The sequence below is a fragment of the Lissotriton helveticus genome, chromosome 4_1 (assembly GCF_964261635.1).
Source record: "Lissotriton helveticus chromosome 4_1, aLisHel1.1, whole genome shotgun sequence".
Classification (NCBI taxonomy): Eukaryota; Metazoa; Chordata; class Amphibia; order Caudata; family Salamandridae; genus Lissotriton; species Lissotriton helveticus.
In genome coordinates this window covers 355,921,708-355,936,578 of record NC_136063.1, presented here as the reverse complement: position 1 = coordinate 355,936,578, position 14,871 = coordinate 355,921,708, and positions in this window count along the sequence as shown.

Genomic DNA, 14,871 nt, shown 5'->3' with positions numbered 1-14,871 from the left:
TATTTAAAAGAAAGAAAAGAACAGGGCAGGATTCCAGGAAGAGGAGTGCATTTCAGCTGCCGCCTAAGCCACGAGCAGCGAAAATAGACACAAAGGAAAGAATCCTTCTTGACCAAAACAAAGATGCCTTGATAAAGTTCAACATAAAACCACAGCGATACCATTGAATCCACTGTGGAATCTGCACTGATGGTGTTAACGAAATGCCTAGTCTAGTCCTATGAGTCATTGGTGAGTGTTTGCCTTTACCGAATGACTAACTGTTCAAAGTTTTACCCTCTGCAGATGGTGATACGACAATAGACCCCTCTATCGACCTGCTTTCACAGTCAACACTTATAAATTGGGCAGAATGTGGCATTCTCCCTTAGACTCGTTCCATTTATCAGCACATGACCTGATACTAGCCAAGAAGACCGAGTATCCATTCGGCGCAGACACTGGCTATTCAAGATCCTACACATGGCCCAGGAAAACTGTGCCGTACGACACTACACATTTTCCATGCACACCTGTGTCTATTACTGGCTGTTCGTCGGCACCGTCAGTCCCGGTAAAACATTAGCGCACCCATGTTAAGGCCCACCACAAGCCCCACAGAAACGTAACTTATTCGTTGTCGCCACTGCCAGGACACTTATTCATCGCCGCCACTGCCAGGCTACTGCAAAACACTCCTTTCCCGCGACGGTGGTGCGAATGCCTGTTCCTCCGTGCCCGCCTGAAAAACGAATCGGCTCCCACCGCATTCTTCACTTCGGCGCCAACCTGCAGCCAAAAATAAAAACATTAAAACGTTCAAAAACAAGAAGCCCCGAGCGCGGGGCACGACACGCTGTGGGGGAGCGTCCAGGGAACAAGAGGGTCTCCTGGGCGCTCCCCGCTTCTTTATCCCCAAGGGGCCCGGCTAGGTGGCGGCTACACCCCCCGCCCAGCCCCTCTTGCGTCCCGCCCCCCAACCCGGAAGTCCTACTATGACATCCGGGTCAGGGAGGGCGCCAACCAATCGGTGGAGGGGTGCGCCCGGGAGGGCACGCCCCACCACCGAGAGGCATGGGGGAGGAGGCGGTCGCCGCGCCGCCATGCGGGCGGGGGGGCCAAGAGCCCCCCCTTTTCATTCGTGCATTTCTCGCAAATATTGTCCTCACGCGAACTTCAGCTATTTGCAACATTTCTGTTTGAAGGGTTCTTTTTTTTAACATTTGTCTGCGACAAAAATGACGCAGTTGCTCATCATAATTTAACACCAGCTACAAACAAATGATAGAAAGCAAGTAGCTTGACTCTACTGCAACAAATGGATGTGCTAGTATAGGGTAGGACAACAAAATTACGCAACTGAGTAAATGAAGTTAATGGAAAAGCACTGAGAACTACAGGTGAACTCTGCAAGTGTGGTGGAGCTCGTGTAATAAAAACTACTCTCAGTCCTACAGATGAGTCCCTTTCCCGAGAAGCATCGGAGATTGGATCAGACCTGCTTCCTCAGCCTGAGAATGACCCTTCTTTTAAAGATACTCAACTTGTCTCATGACTTTAAAAAAAATAAAGGACATATATGAATTTCTCTAAACTTAAAACCAGAGATGGCCAGCGTGAGACGTCCTATGTCCATATTTACTCTGCAAATTTACTCACCTTGTGTGTAAATATGCAGCTTAGTAGCTGTAAGTTTAAAACAATATATGGAATCAATCAGCCTTTCATAAAGGGGGCTCCTGTAGAAAAAACAGGGGTTGTGAGGTTTACAGTAGCACACAGCAGCGGAAGGTATGTGAATCAGTCCAATGCTATACAATCCGAGGTTGTCACGAAGTATGCATAATCAAAGAACTGACCCTCGGGATAAATATCTGGCACAACCCCCAATCTCCTAGCATGGGGAGTACCTGCAACTCCTGAGTGAGCTTATTCAATGGGTAATGGGTAAGAGGCTGTGTTGGGGCATAGGGCACTGATGGTTTCAATCTGCAATGGATGCCATCCCAGACTCCTTGGGAACAGGTCACAAAGCAAATCTCTGAGTGGCCACACGTGGACCAAAGACCAATGAGTGTACTGATGGGATACGTGCTATGTTGGAATGAGAGGTCCATTAGCCGATGTGTAAATTATAGATGGATTTATTGATTTTAGCTTCAGATTATAATAGTCATATTAAGCTCATGGTTTAGTCCATAGAATAGCTCAGTAATAAGCCCCACCAGGAGCAGCCTCCTTGCTGCTCAGCCCTTACTCCAACTGACACTCTCAACCCACAGGCACCCAAACATTCCATTGCATCACAGCCACTCCAAATTTCCACACTGCACATCCAACTTGGCTGAGAAGCAAGGACCAAAGGAGAAGGAAAAATTCCCAGCACAATACACTAGATATAACAATATGGTTGTGCAGTGTTGTGTTTTGATCCCTGTATGAGTATAGCTCGAAATCTGGTGGTACTAGGCCACCACAGGCATATGGAAGGGTAGGAGTTTCCCACATAAACCTTGGCTGTTTGCTCAGGAAAATACTGTGATGACATTATAACAGAGGTATAGTAGTCAGAGTAGGCTAGCCATCTTCATCAAGGCTCGGTGGCTCAACAAGCAAAGGGGTAAATGGCTCCATTTATTGACCTGGTCCTCCAACTTGCCCACAACAACCCCATACATTTCTGACAGCACAATAGTTTTATCTTGGCTGACCCAGACACCCAAATATTTGACCAACATGATGCAAAAAGGGATGGGAAACTCGAGCACAACCTGGGGTGTTTTGGGAGTCAGTGGGAACACCATTGATGTATTCCAATTGATGGGGGTGCCTGATAGAGCTTTTCACTGTGAGAATTCCCTAATGAATGGACAAAATTGTGGGCTGGGGTGCGCAGTATAGCGTTATATTATCTATGTATAATGTCACTTACAAGATTATTGGGGGTCAAGTTCAGGCCATGCTGGGCAAGTAATTGCCTAATCACACAGGCCAGCCATTTAGAGGCCAGTGCATACTGCAGGAGGGGCAGTTGACATCCCTGTGGAGTGGCCCTCCCCAATATCAACGTGTCGGAAAGCAAACCATTTAATTGCACTCAAGAAGTCGGTTACGTATAGAAAAGGTGGACCCAGCGTATGTAACTGTCGGGAAAGCCAATACTATCGAGGACACTGAATATGTAGCATCACACAAGAGAGTTAAATGCCTTACTGGCATCCAGGAAGACCACCACAGCACTCAGTTGTGGATTCAACTGATGCATCAGGGCCAACAGGGAATGAAGATTATGAGTGGTGGACCTGCTGGGGATCAATCCCACATGATGGGCAAGGACTAGATCAGGTTTCAAGTGTAACCGCCAGTTTGCCAGAACTTTGATCAGGATCTTTGCATTTACATTAATGAGGGAGAGTTGGTGATATGAGTTGAATTGTAAAGGGGGCTTACCAGGCTTTAAGAATTACACAATTGTAGCCTACCTGAAGTTGGGGGTGTGTGACCTTTTTTCTAATGCCTAATTGTGCACTCTTGGAAGTTGGGGTCAAGCAAGTATGCTCTGCTGGGAAGCCATCATTTTCAGGAGACTTACATGTAGTGAGGCTCAAGATTTTTGCTGTGATCTCTTTCAGTGTAGAGGCACATCCATGCCCTCTAACTATGCCAGTAGAATGCGATTAAAGTAGGAAGTATATTCTCGTGATGAGATGCTTATGTCCTGGGTGTACATCATAGAATAATGCTTTACAAATTAATCTAGGATGTAACCTGCTTTGTATAAGGTCTGACCCATGTTAATCTCCAAATGGTTTATTGCCTGCGCAGCCTGATGGCTGCACTGTAGCCCAGCCATGGTTCTGACTGGTCTCTCTGCCTCCCCCATGCTCTAGTGCTGGTGTGTTTATGTTAGTGTTTCTGCTCCTGCTCCTCTAAAACAATGAATTAGCCACCTTGTTGCACAGGGTAGTCAGCACCAATGCATCTGGGCCTTGTTATAAATGGTCCTCAAGGGCCTTTATCTCAGACTGTCGCTTGCTCAGCGGAGACATTATCATTCTTCGCACCTCATGCAGTGTGGCCATGCAAATAGCCTGCAAATAAGCTTTGAATGCCTCTAATGTGGTGCCCTCTGAATCCACTGAGTCCCTGGTTTATTGAAAGAAGTTTCATATTTCTATTCGTATTTACTCCTAAATGGCATTATTCAGGAGAGCCACAGGGGACAACCACCAAGTGAAGGCTTGATGTATGGACGCTGCTATACCTAATGCGAGCAAGACTGTGGCGTGGTCAGAGAGCACGTGTTGAGGATGTTCCATGTTTTGTCATTCATGTGCAAGCATCTTGAGAATTCAGCCAGTAGTCCAACTGCACCCATGTAGCAAGAGCCATTGAGGCATGCTTACCTTGCCTAGCCTAGGGAGCTTTCCATTCCCAACCCATCTGCTATGGATGATGCTGCTGTGTTGTGCATGCAGGAACTCGGACTGGAGCAGTCAGCATATTTATTAAGTACCAAATTAAAGTTCACGCATCATAGCACAGTCTGAGGGGAAAGCTTGGTATATGTAAGCCAGACTTGCCAGATAAAGCCGGCATCATCGGTATTTGAGCCATATGTATTGAACAGTGTCATATGTCGACCCTTAATAATGGCCTGAATCAGGTTGTATTGCCCCTGAGAATAATTAATCTCCTGTAGCAATCGTAATGGGATACCCCGCCTGACCAGAACAGGAGAGCCTCACGTTCCTCCAATCCAATCACTTATTGGATCCCACTCAATTTGGAATTAGAGCTGGGCACAGCACTGAGAAAGCACTGATCAAAGCCATTGATGAAGGAGGCACGGCGGCCCTCATCCTTGTTGACTTAGCAGCGGCCTTCAAAAAGGTGGATTATTTCACACTGATCCACCACCTCAAACATTTGGGCATTGATAACAGAGCTCTTCCACTTTCTGGTATTATATTTGAAGGGCAAAGAGCACTGAGTGATGCTGGATAGTTTCACCTCCAAACTGTCTTTCTTGTGGGGTCCCGCAACATATATGTCACTGAATTAGCCTCCCTAGATGACACAAATTGTGTTGTTAACCTCCAACAATTTTGACCACACAAGCCTCCAACTTCATAACTGTATGAGAGCAATCCGCAGCTGGATGAGTGTAGGAAGTTAGAATCCTTCCAGCATGATTACCCCCACTTTTTGCGGGATGTCAGTGTGTTTTTGACTAGCCTGACATGGATCCTGCCAATGAGGTCCCCAGTCACTGTGCGTCCTCCCTAAAGTGACTATGAAAAGTACTTCTGTACCTACACAATTGGCTATTGGTGTACCCCTATAAGTCCCTAGTATATGGCACTGAGGTGCCCAGGACATAGGTACACCAGGGGTCTCCCATGGCCTGCAGCATGTATTGTTCCACCCACGAGAGGCCTCTCAAACTGTAAATACATACCTGCCATTGCAGCCTGTGTAAGCTAGTGCTAGCACCACTTACAACAGATAAAAGTAGTTTTCTTATATCTGAGGTCACTACACTTAAAACCTATAAGTTACCCATAAGGCAGGCCTTTCAATCCTGAAGGCAGGTGCTGGGTAATACATGTGTGGGTGCTACAGCATGAGTAGGGCACCCATACAAACCCCAGAGTTGATTCTCCAGGTTTTGAAAGTGCGGAAAGCCATTTTATTACATATGGTGACTATCTGTCATTCCGCAATGGCTAACTTTGTATTTGGTATCAAACTTGCTGGAATTATACCCAAACATCGGTACTGCTGTTGGAGGTATGATTCCATAAACTGGGGGGCTCATCAGTGAAGCCCCCAGTACTGCCGGTAACAGCTTCCAGGGTCAGCTAGCTAGCCAGTACTGCTACCAACCCCAGACATGATTCTGCCCTCCTGCTGCTGAACTGAGATCAAGCAGGGTAAGTTCGAACAATAGAATTCCCATCACATGGAGGTGTGACCACCTCCCAGGCAGCACTCAGTGTATTGGGATGGGGTGAGGGTACTTCCCAGCACCACCAGACTGCTTTGTAGGGCATATTCGTTGCCCTTCTTACACACTCGGGTTTGAGCCAGTTCAGGCAGCCATGGCTCCTGCTCTGGCGCTAAACTGGACAAAGGACATGGGAGTAGCCTCCCCTCCATTCAGGCCCTCCTCTGGGAGGGACCCCTGAGTCATCCTAACCTCTTTCCTAGGGTATTTAAGGGCTTACCTGTGGGTGGGTCCTATGATTCATTGTGTGTCAAGGCTCAAGCCTGAAACCACATCACTCTACGACAGTCTGGACACTTGACCTTTGCCTGAAACTCAGACTGCATCACAGAAGAACCTTGCTGCTCCTGGTCTCGCTATTCTGCAAGTCTTCTATGTTGTCTGTGTCTGTGCTTCTTCCGGGATCTTCACCAGCCATGTGGCCATCAAGGACATCCAAAGTAATCTCCCTTGGAGGGAAGGAGTCACTTCCCTACATCTGCAGGCACTGCAAAAAAACTGACAGGTCTGTTATCCCCTATGTCCCATGGACTTTGAAAGGCTCAACAATGGAGGCAGTGGTTTTGCAACTCCCTCAAAACCTGAATTCTCTGCAATTTTGAAGCCAGTATCCCTCATCGGAACCACTGGGACTAAACCCCAGTGCACCGTATTGACTTGCCATTACCAAGGCTTGTCGGTGCTGCACTCCAGAGATCTTTGGGTTCAAGAACCTCCATCCTCCAGCATCTCTCCTTAGCAAGAACAGCAGGCCCACTCCCTCCTCTGCACCGTGGGCCTTCATCTTTAGTGAACTGCTCCAGGTTCTGTTGCGACTTCTGACCATTCAGCCTGGGAGTACTCTTGCAGGTCTTCTCCTGCTGCAGTGGGCTCCCCTAATTTCTCAGGCCTACTCTGACTCTTCTGCTTGTGGTGAGTCTCTTGCACCTTGCTGGTCCCATCGTTGTTCCTTCTACGCTTTCTATGCCTGCTGCAGCTGCCAAGGCTTGTTTGTGCTCCTGCTGGACGCCGCACCCCTGGTTCTTGACTTCTGACATGGGACAGCTTGTTCACGGCTCCAAGGACTTTCCAAATTTCTTGTGTTCCTAGCTCCTCTGAGTCTCATAGTCCAAGTAACAAATTTGGTTGCAGTTTGCATTCCATTTAATTTAGTATAAGGTTTTGTCTCCGTCTGGAGACATATGTATTTTGTGCTACTTACCTTATTTGCAGTTGAAGTATTATTGTGTATTTGTTTTTTTATCTCCTGGTAGGATATATACCAATGTTTTTGTGAGTGTTGTGTAATAAATAGACATATTTTATGTTATACACTGTGTGGTTCTTTTTCCTCTAACCTACACTACAGGCTTAGATCCGCTAAAACAAGTTGCTTTACACTCCTTCTGGATAAGCCCGAATGCTGCTCTCCACAGCTGCCACTTAGAGAGCGTTCTATCAAGTTCAAGTTCATTCTTTATTAATGTTTAGACACCATCTTTAAAACATACAGTCCTTAAAAACAATTTAAAAAAACATATAATTACATTGTATAAATACCAATTCATCAGACTACAGCTAAAAACCCTGAACCCCTATTAATTAAACTATACGACACTAATCCAAACATTTTTTAAGAAATGTAGCCAGTGCACAACCACATCAAAGAATTCCATCCTTAAAAACTTTCAATGTTTGTCTAAAACCACTAATATCACCAAGTGTTGCTTGGATTAGTGCAAGGTGCTTCATTAAATAAGTGTGCACCATATACTAAGCCAGCCTCCTATAATGGGCAAACATTGCCTTAACCCCTTCGGGGCTGATGACGAGCTGGGCTCGTCATGGAGTAGGGCGCTCGCACGCTCTTGACGAGCCCAGCTCGTCATGAGCCCCACCCTCGGGGGAAGCGCCAGCGCTCTCCCCGAGTCAGCCCGATTTCGTTCGTTTCTGAGGGGATGGCAGGGGAAGACCTTCCCCTGCCTCCCCCCGCCCTCCCCGCCCGCGTCATCAATGACGTCAGCGCGCGAGGCGCGCTGACGTCACTGGGGGTTCCTGTTGTTTACCGACGTGCAGGGAAGCCATTTGCTTCCTGCGCGTCGGATGGTTCTGAGGTCAGTTTTGCGGCTGGGGCAGGGGGGAAAGTTTTCAAAAGGAGATCGAGTGAAAGGAAAGGCTTTTCCTTTCACTCGTTGCAAATTTGGAGCATTCTGCTGCACGATCGTGCGATCGTGCAGCTGGAATGGTAGGGTTTTTTTTTTTTTAATTTGTAGACAATTTAGTTGTTCGGGGAGCGGCCCCTTGGGGAAGGGTCGCTCCCCTTTGTGGGGTAACATTACTTTGTACTTGTTTTCATGCCTCTGGTATGACAAAATGTTGATTTGTTGGAAAAAAAAAACAGATGGGGTCATTTCTAAAATGTGAATGTAGTGCTCATTTTATTGAAGGATGCAAGTGCCTCTGTCCTTCATCTCTTTTATTTTTTGTGTACCTGAAGTGGCTGAAAAACACACCTGTGCTGCCTAGGCAAAGCTCACTTGTGTTTTTGGGCTGATGAATGTTTTTTTTTGTGTGCTGCTTTTGAAACACATGCTTTGTCTCCAGTGACCATGTGTGTGTTACTATGCCATGTGCGAAGGGGTCCCTTGAGTGAGCTGTCCATCATAGTGGGAAGCTCACAAATGTTTTTGGGCTGTTGATTGTTTCCTGAATTTGTGCTGCAACTCGAGCGCCATCTTTGTCTCCATTGACCATGTGTGCGTTACTATGCAACTGCACAAATGTGCGCAGGGGTCCCTTGTGTGAGCTGTCCTTCATAGTGGAAAGGTCACAAATGTTTTTGGGCTGATGAATGATTTCCTGAATTTGTGCTGTAACTCGATCCCCTGCTTTGTCTCCAGTGACCTTTGTGTGTGTTATTATGCCATTGCACCGATGTGCGCAGGGGTCCCTTGAGTGAGCTGTCCATCATAGTGGGAAGCTCACAAATGTTTTTGTGTTGATGATTGTTTTCCTGAGTTTGTGCCGCAACTCGAGCGCCATCTTTGTCTCCAGTGTCCATGTGTGCGTTACTATGCAATTGCACAGATGTGCGCAGGGGTCCCTTGTGTGAGCTGTCCATCATAGTGGGAAGGTCACAAATGATTTTGGGCTGATGATTGCTTTCCTGAGTTTGTGCTGCAACTCGAGCGCCATCTTTGTCTCCAGTGTCCATGTGTGCGTTACTATGCAATCGCACAGATGTGCGCAGGGGTCCCTTGTGTGAGCTGTCCATCATAGTGGAAAGGTCACAAATGTTTTTGGGCTGATGAATGTTTTACTGAATTGGTGCTGCAACTCGATCACCTGCTTTGTCTCTAGTGACCTTTGTGTGTGTTATTATGCCATTGCACCGATGTGCGCAGGGGTCCCTTGAGTGAGCTGTCCATCATAGTGGGAAGTTCACAAATGTTTTTGGGCTGATGATTGCTTTCCTGAGTTTGTGCTGCAACTCGAGCCCCATCTTTGTCTCCAGTGTCCATGTGTGTGTTACTATGCAACTGCACAGATGTGCGCGGGGGTCCCTTGTGTGAGCTGTGCATCATAGTGGGAAGGTCACAAATGTTTTTGGGCTGATGAATGTTTTCCTGAATTTGTGCTGCAACTCGAGCGCTTGCTTTGTCTCCAGTGTCCGTGTGTGTTACTATGCCATCGCACCAATGTGTGCACAGGTCCCTTGAGTGAGCTGTCCATCATAGTGGGTACATTTAGGAAAGATGGTGCACTCCGCTAGTTGGTGGGCGTTGCCAAACGGGGATCTTCTGTGTGAGTTCACATGCCTCTTATGTGTATAAATGGTCAGAGACTGTTGAGAGCAGCAGATGGGGAGAAAGAAGCTCCTGGTCATAGGAACTGTTTTAGGATTGCGCTTGTGAAAATCAAGGATGCAAGTGCCTCCGTCCAGCATCGCAGTTAACCACAGTAATTCTGTTGTCCCCCTCCCCATGAGAATCCCTGATGACGTCAGCGCGCACAGCACGCGCCAACATCTTCAGGGATTCCCAGGCGGTCGGGAAGCCATTTGCTTCCTGCGCCTGGAGGTGTTAGGTTGGTTTTGAGATATTTGGGGGGGTTTGCAAAGAGGCATCAGGGGAGAGGTAAGTGATTTTCCTCTCTTCTGATGTCTCTTTGCAGGGCATTTCTGGCTCACGGTCGCGCACAGCATTGCGATTGTGCGGTGGAAATGCCCCCACTAGCACCAGGGATTTTATTTTAGATTGTAGGAAGTGACCCATTGGGCAAGGGTCGCTTTCAGGTGGGTCGGATTTTAAATTTAGATTTTCTGGCCTCCCCCCCGGTGGGCAAATCAACCCGTACTTTTGTCCGTTTTGCCCTTTTTGATGGCCCATCTGTGTGGATGTGATTTTGGGGGTAAATTTGTGTATTGTTTATTCATTTGTTATGTTGTTTGTGAAATGTAGTATTAAATTATTTTTTTTCTTCTTTGTTTTTGATCCAGGCTTTTGCTGTTTGTATTGGTGTAGGTTGTGGTTCGGTTAATGCTGGTTTTGCAGCTTGTGTAGTTGCATGTGCTTGGTAAGTAAATGTTTTTTGTACTATTTTTCCTAGATAAATGTGTTGTTATGAAAAGTGAAGTTATTGCTGTTTGTGTGGCTTTGTGTTTCTTGACTGTTAACTTTTTTTTTTGTATTGCTGCTTGATGTGTACTTTGTCTAATCTATACTTTTTTTTTCTTTCCAGTGGGATTTCCTTTCTTTTTGCTGTGTTTCAGCAGAGTAGGTGCTGGTGAGTCTTCTTATATTTGGTTAGATTTGAATTGTTTTTGAGTGTATTGTTTTTTGTGTGAAGACTCTACCTTGTTTACTTCTTCCTTTGCACAGTGTAGGTTGTTGTTCACTTGTGTGTGTAGTCTTCTTGATTTGTAAGGATAATGGCTGCTCGCAGGATTACTGCTAAGCAGGTTGTTAGTTTGCTTTTTGAGTCTTCCTCTGACCATGGTCCAGACACTGACTCCGATTCGGAGCATGAAGTAGGTGCAGAAGATTCAGGCAGTGAGTTTTCTCTTCGCATGGTATCATCGGATGATGATTCTTCTTCTAGTGCTGATGAAGTGCCTGTGGTAGAGAGGGACATTGATGTGCCGGTAGAGAGGCAAGAGCCATGTGAGCGGCAGCCTAGGTCCTCAAGGTTTCCCTTTTTTTCTCGTCGGGAACAGGCAAGTGTGGTAAAGGCTGCGCCCAAAAGGTTTCACATTGCTGTGGTGCGCCAAAGGTTATCTGGTGCTGCTAGTCTTCCTGTTGTAGAGCAGCATGAGGCATCTGGTGCTGCTAGTCTTTCTGTTGTTGTTGAGCAGCAAGTGGCATCTGGGGATGCGAGTTCTTCTGTTGATGTTGAGATGCAAGAGGCAGCTGGGGATGTGAGTTCTCCTGTTGGTGAAGAGATGCAAAATGTATCTGGGGATGCTAGTATTCCTGTTGGTGTAGTGATGCAAGAGGCATCTGGGGATGCTAGTGTTCCCGTTGATGTAGTGCAGCAAGAGGCATCTGGCCTGCAGGCTAGGGTGGCTTCTTCTCCTCATGTTAGTGATGACGTCTGGGTTGCCCCTGGCATGGTGCAGCCGGAATTGCCAGACTTCACTGGTGTTCCAGGGTGTAGAGTGAATACTGACAATTTTTTGCCAATTCAATTTTTTCAGTTGTTTTTTGACGATGAGTTTTTGCAGGAGATTGTGGAGCAAACTAATTTGTATGCAGAGCAGTATTTGAGGGACCACAGTGCCAGCCTTAAGCCCCATTCCAGAGCTACCCATTGGTCTCCCACATATGTTGAAGAGATGAAGAAGTTTTTGGGATTAACTTTTTTGATGGGCTTGCTAAGGAAGCCATCAATGTCTTCTTATTGGTCCACTAGTCCCTTGATGGCAACATCTATATTTCCAGCAGTTATGACTTGTGATCGATATATGCTTCTTCTTCGCATGATGCATTTTGTTGATAATGATTTAGCGTTGCCACGCGATCACCCTGATTGTGACCGTCTTTTTAAGATTCGGCCTGTCCTTGATCACTTTGTTGATCGTTTTCCTGAGATGTTTGCACCTGGAAGAGAAATAGCTGTGGACGAGTCTTTGGTATTGTTCAAGGGCCGCTTGGTTTTTAGGCAATACATTCCTAGTAAGAGGGCACGCTATGGCATCAAACTGTATATGCTGTGTGACAGTGAGACTGGATATGTTTATAATTTCAGGGTGTACACCGGTAAGGATTCCAGCATTAACACTTCTGCTTGTCTGTCCACTTTTGGAGTGACTGAGAAAATTGTGTGGGAACTAGGTAGACGATTATTTAACAAAGGCCACCATTTATATGTAGATAACTTCTACACTAGTGTGCGTTTGTTCAAGGAGTTGGCCAAAGTGGGCACTGTTGCATGTGGCACGATGCGCAGTAACCGGAAAGGTTTCCCAATAGAACTTGTTTGCAAAAGGCTTGTGCGGGGACAGTCTACTGCATTGTGATGTGGGAAGCTTCTAGCTGTGAAGTTTTCAGACAGGAGAGATGTTTACATGCTGACTACTATCCATGACGAAAGCACTGAAGCTCTGCCAGTTCGGGGTGAGACTGCTGAAGTGCGTAAACCTGTGTGCATTTTAGACTATAATAGGCACATGGGTGGTGTTGACAGAGTAGATCAGAGGTTGGATCCTTATGCTGCTCTTCGAAAGGCTTACGTTTGGTACAAGAAGTTGGCTATCCATCTTTTCCACTTGGCATCCTTTAATGCTTTTGTTGTTTTCCAGAACTCTTGTCCTGAGTCAAAGATGCCTTTTGTTAAGTTTCAGGAGACTATAATAGGCAGCCTTGTACTAGTGGAACAGGCAAGTGTGCCAAGATTTGGAGTGGTGGAGGAAGTGGCTAGACTGAAAGATCGCCACTTTCCAGAATACATTCCTCCCACAACTGCAAAAGACAATCCCACTAAAAGATGTAGAGTCTGTTGGCGAAGAGAAGTGCGGAGGGAGTCTCGTATGCACTGTCCTGACTGTCCTTCAAATCCTGGATTGTGTGTGCCAGCTTGTTTTAAATCGTACCACACACAGAAGAAGTTTTGGGAGTTTCATTGAGCTTGTAAGTGTACTGTCTGGTCTGTTTTCTGTAATATTTTTTAGTTTGCTTTTAGGTTTGCATTAGTGCAAAGCATTTAGTTTTTGAATTTGTGTTAGCAGATTTGTAGGTTTCTACATTTGATTTGTGGTATTTCTTTAAAAAATTCTAATTTCGATGGTGGTGTTTGCAGGATTGTGCTTGGATTGTTGGTGTGCGTGGACTGGCGCTTGGCTGGTGGTGTGTGTGGTCTGGTGCTTGGCTGGCGGAGTGCATGGTTAGGTGCTTGGCTGGTGGTGTGAGTGGATGGCGCTTGGCTGGTGGTGTGCGTGGTCTGGTGCTTGGCTGGCATAGTGCATGGATTGGAGTTGTGCTGGGGGGTGAGTGGATTTTTGCTTGGCTGGCGGAGTGCATGGTTAGGTGCTTGGCTGGTGGTGTGAGTGGATGGCGCTTGGCTGGTGGTGTGCGTGGTCTGGTGCTTGGCTGGCATAGTGCATGGATTGGAGTTGTGCTGGGGGGGTGAGTGGATTTTTGCTTGGCTGTCGGAGTGCATGGTTAGGTGCTTGGCTGGTGGTGTGAGTGGATGGCGCTTGGCTGGTGGTGTGCGTGGTCTGGTGCTTGGCTGGCATAGTGCATGGATTGGAGTTGTGCTGGGAGGGTGCGTGGATTTTTGCTTGGCTGGCGGAGTGTATGGTTAGGTGCTTGGCTGGCGGTGTGAGTGGAGTGGTGCTTGGCTGGCGGTGTATGTGGAGTGGAGCTTGGCTGGCGGCGTGTGTGGAGTGGTGCTTGGATGGTGGTGTGGGTGGACTGGCGCTCGGCAGGCGGTGTGTGAGTAGTTACTTTCTGTTGGTCAATACACACACTGCTAGTTGAGTGACACTCCACACAGTCCATCATTTTGTGTAGTTGCAGTGTCAGAAATGTGGGCGTGTGAAAGTGATGGGCCCTTGAATGGCGCTGTTTGCTGGTGTGAGTGTTGAAATGTGATGGGTCCGCGGCTGGCGGTGTGAATGTTTTGTATGTGTCACGCGTACGAAAGGTGTATGAATGGCCTATAAAGAGGTTGGTGCCTTGACGTGGCTTTACAGCTCACGAGCTGTGAGTCAGTGGTTCAGTTTATCATACTTTCAATTATACGCAGTGTATTTCATTTTTGATGAAATTACTTGCGTATCCAATTGTATGTACTGAATCATCACTCACCCTCGTGCCAAATCCAACCAGTATGTGTGTGTGTGCTTGCGGATGAGATGGGTGTGCAGTAATAATTGTTTTTTTTCTCTTTCTGCAGTAGGGTGTACCTTGCCCCTTATTGTGATTGTTGTTATGTGTTGCTTTTCCATTCGGATGGTGTCAATGGTCTGGTTTGTATCAGGTATGAAAGGTGCGTGAATGGCCTGTAAAATGGTTGGTGCCTTGTCGTGGCTTTACAGCTCACGAGTTGCGAGTCACTGGTTCGGTTTTTATGCATTTATTTATTGACAGACCATTTCATTTTTTTGAAATATCTTGTTAATAAAATTTTATGTACTGAACCAACACTCGCCCTCGTGCCAAATCCAACCTGTATGTGTGTGTCTTTGAGGAACAATGGTGAAAATGTTAAGTTCACCAGCTTTTGCTAGAGGGGTTACCTGGGTTTTTGGCCCCGTGCGAGACAGCCATCTAGGGAAACCTACCAAACCCACACATTTCTGAAAAGGAGACACCCGGGGCTTCCAAGGAGGTATGGCTTGCGTGGATCCTCCAACGTTCCTTTACCCAGAATCCCTTGCAAACCTCATTTTGTGTTTGGAAAAA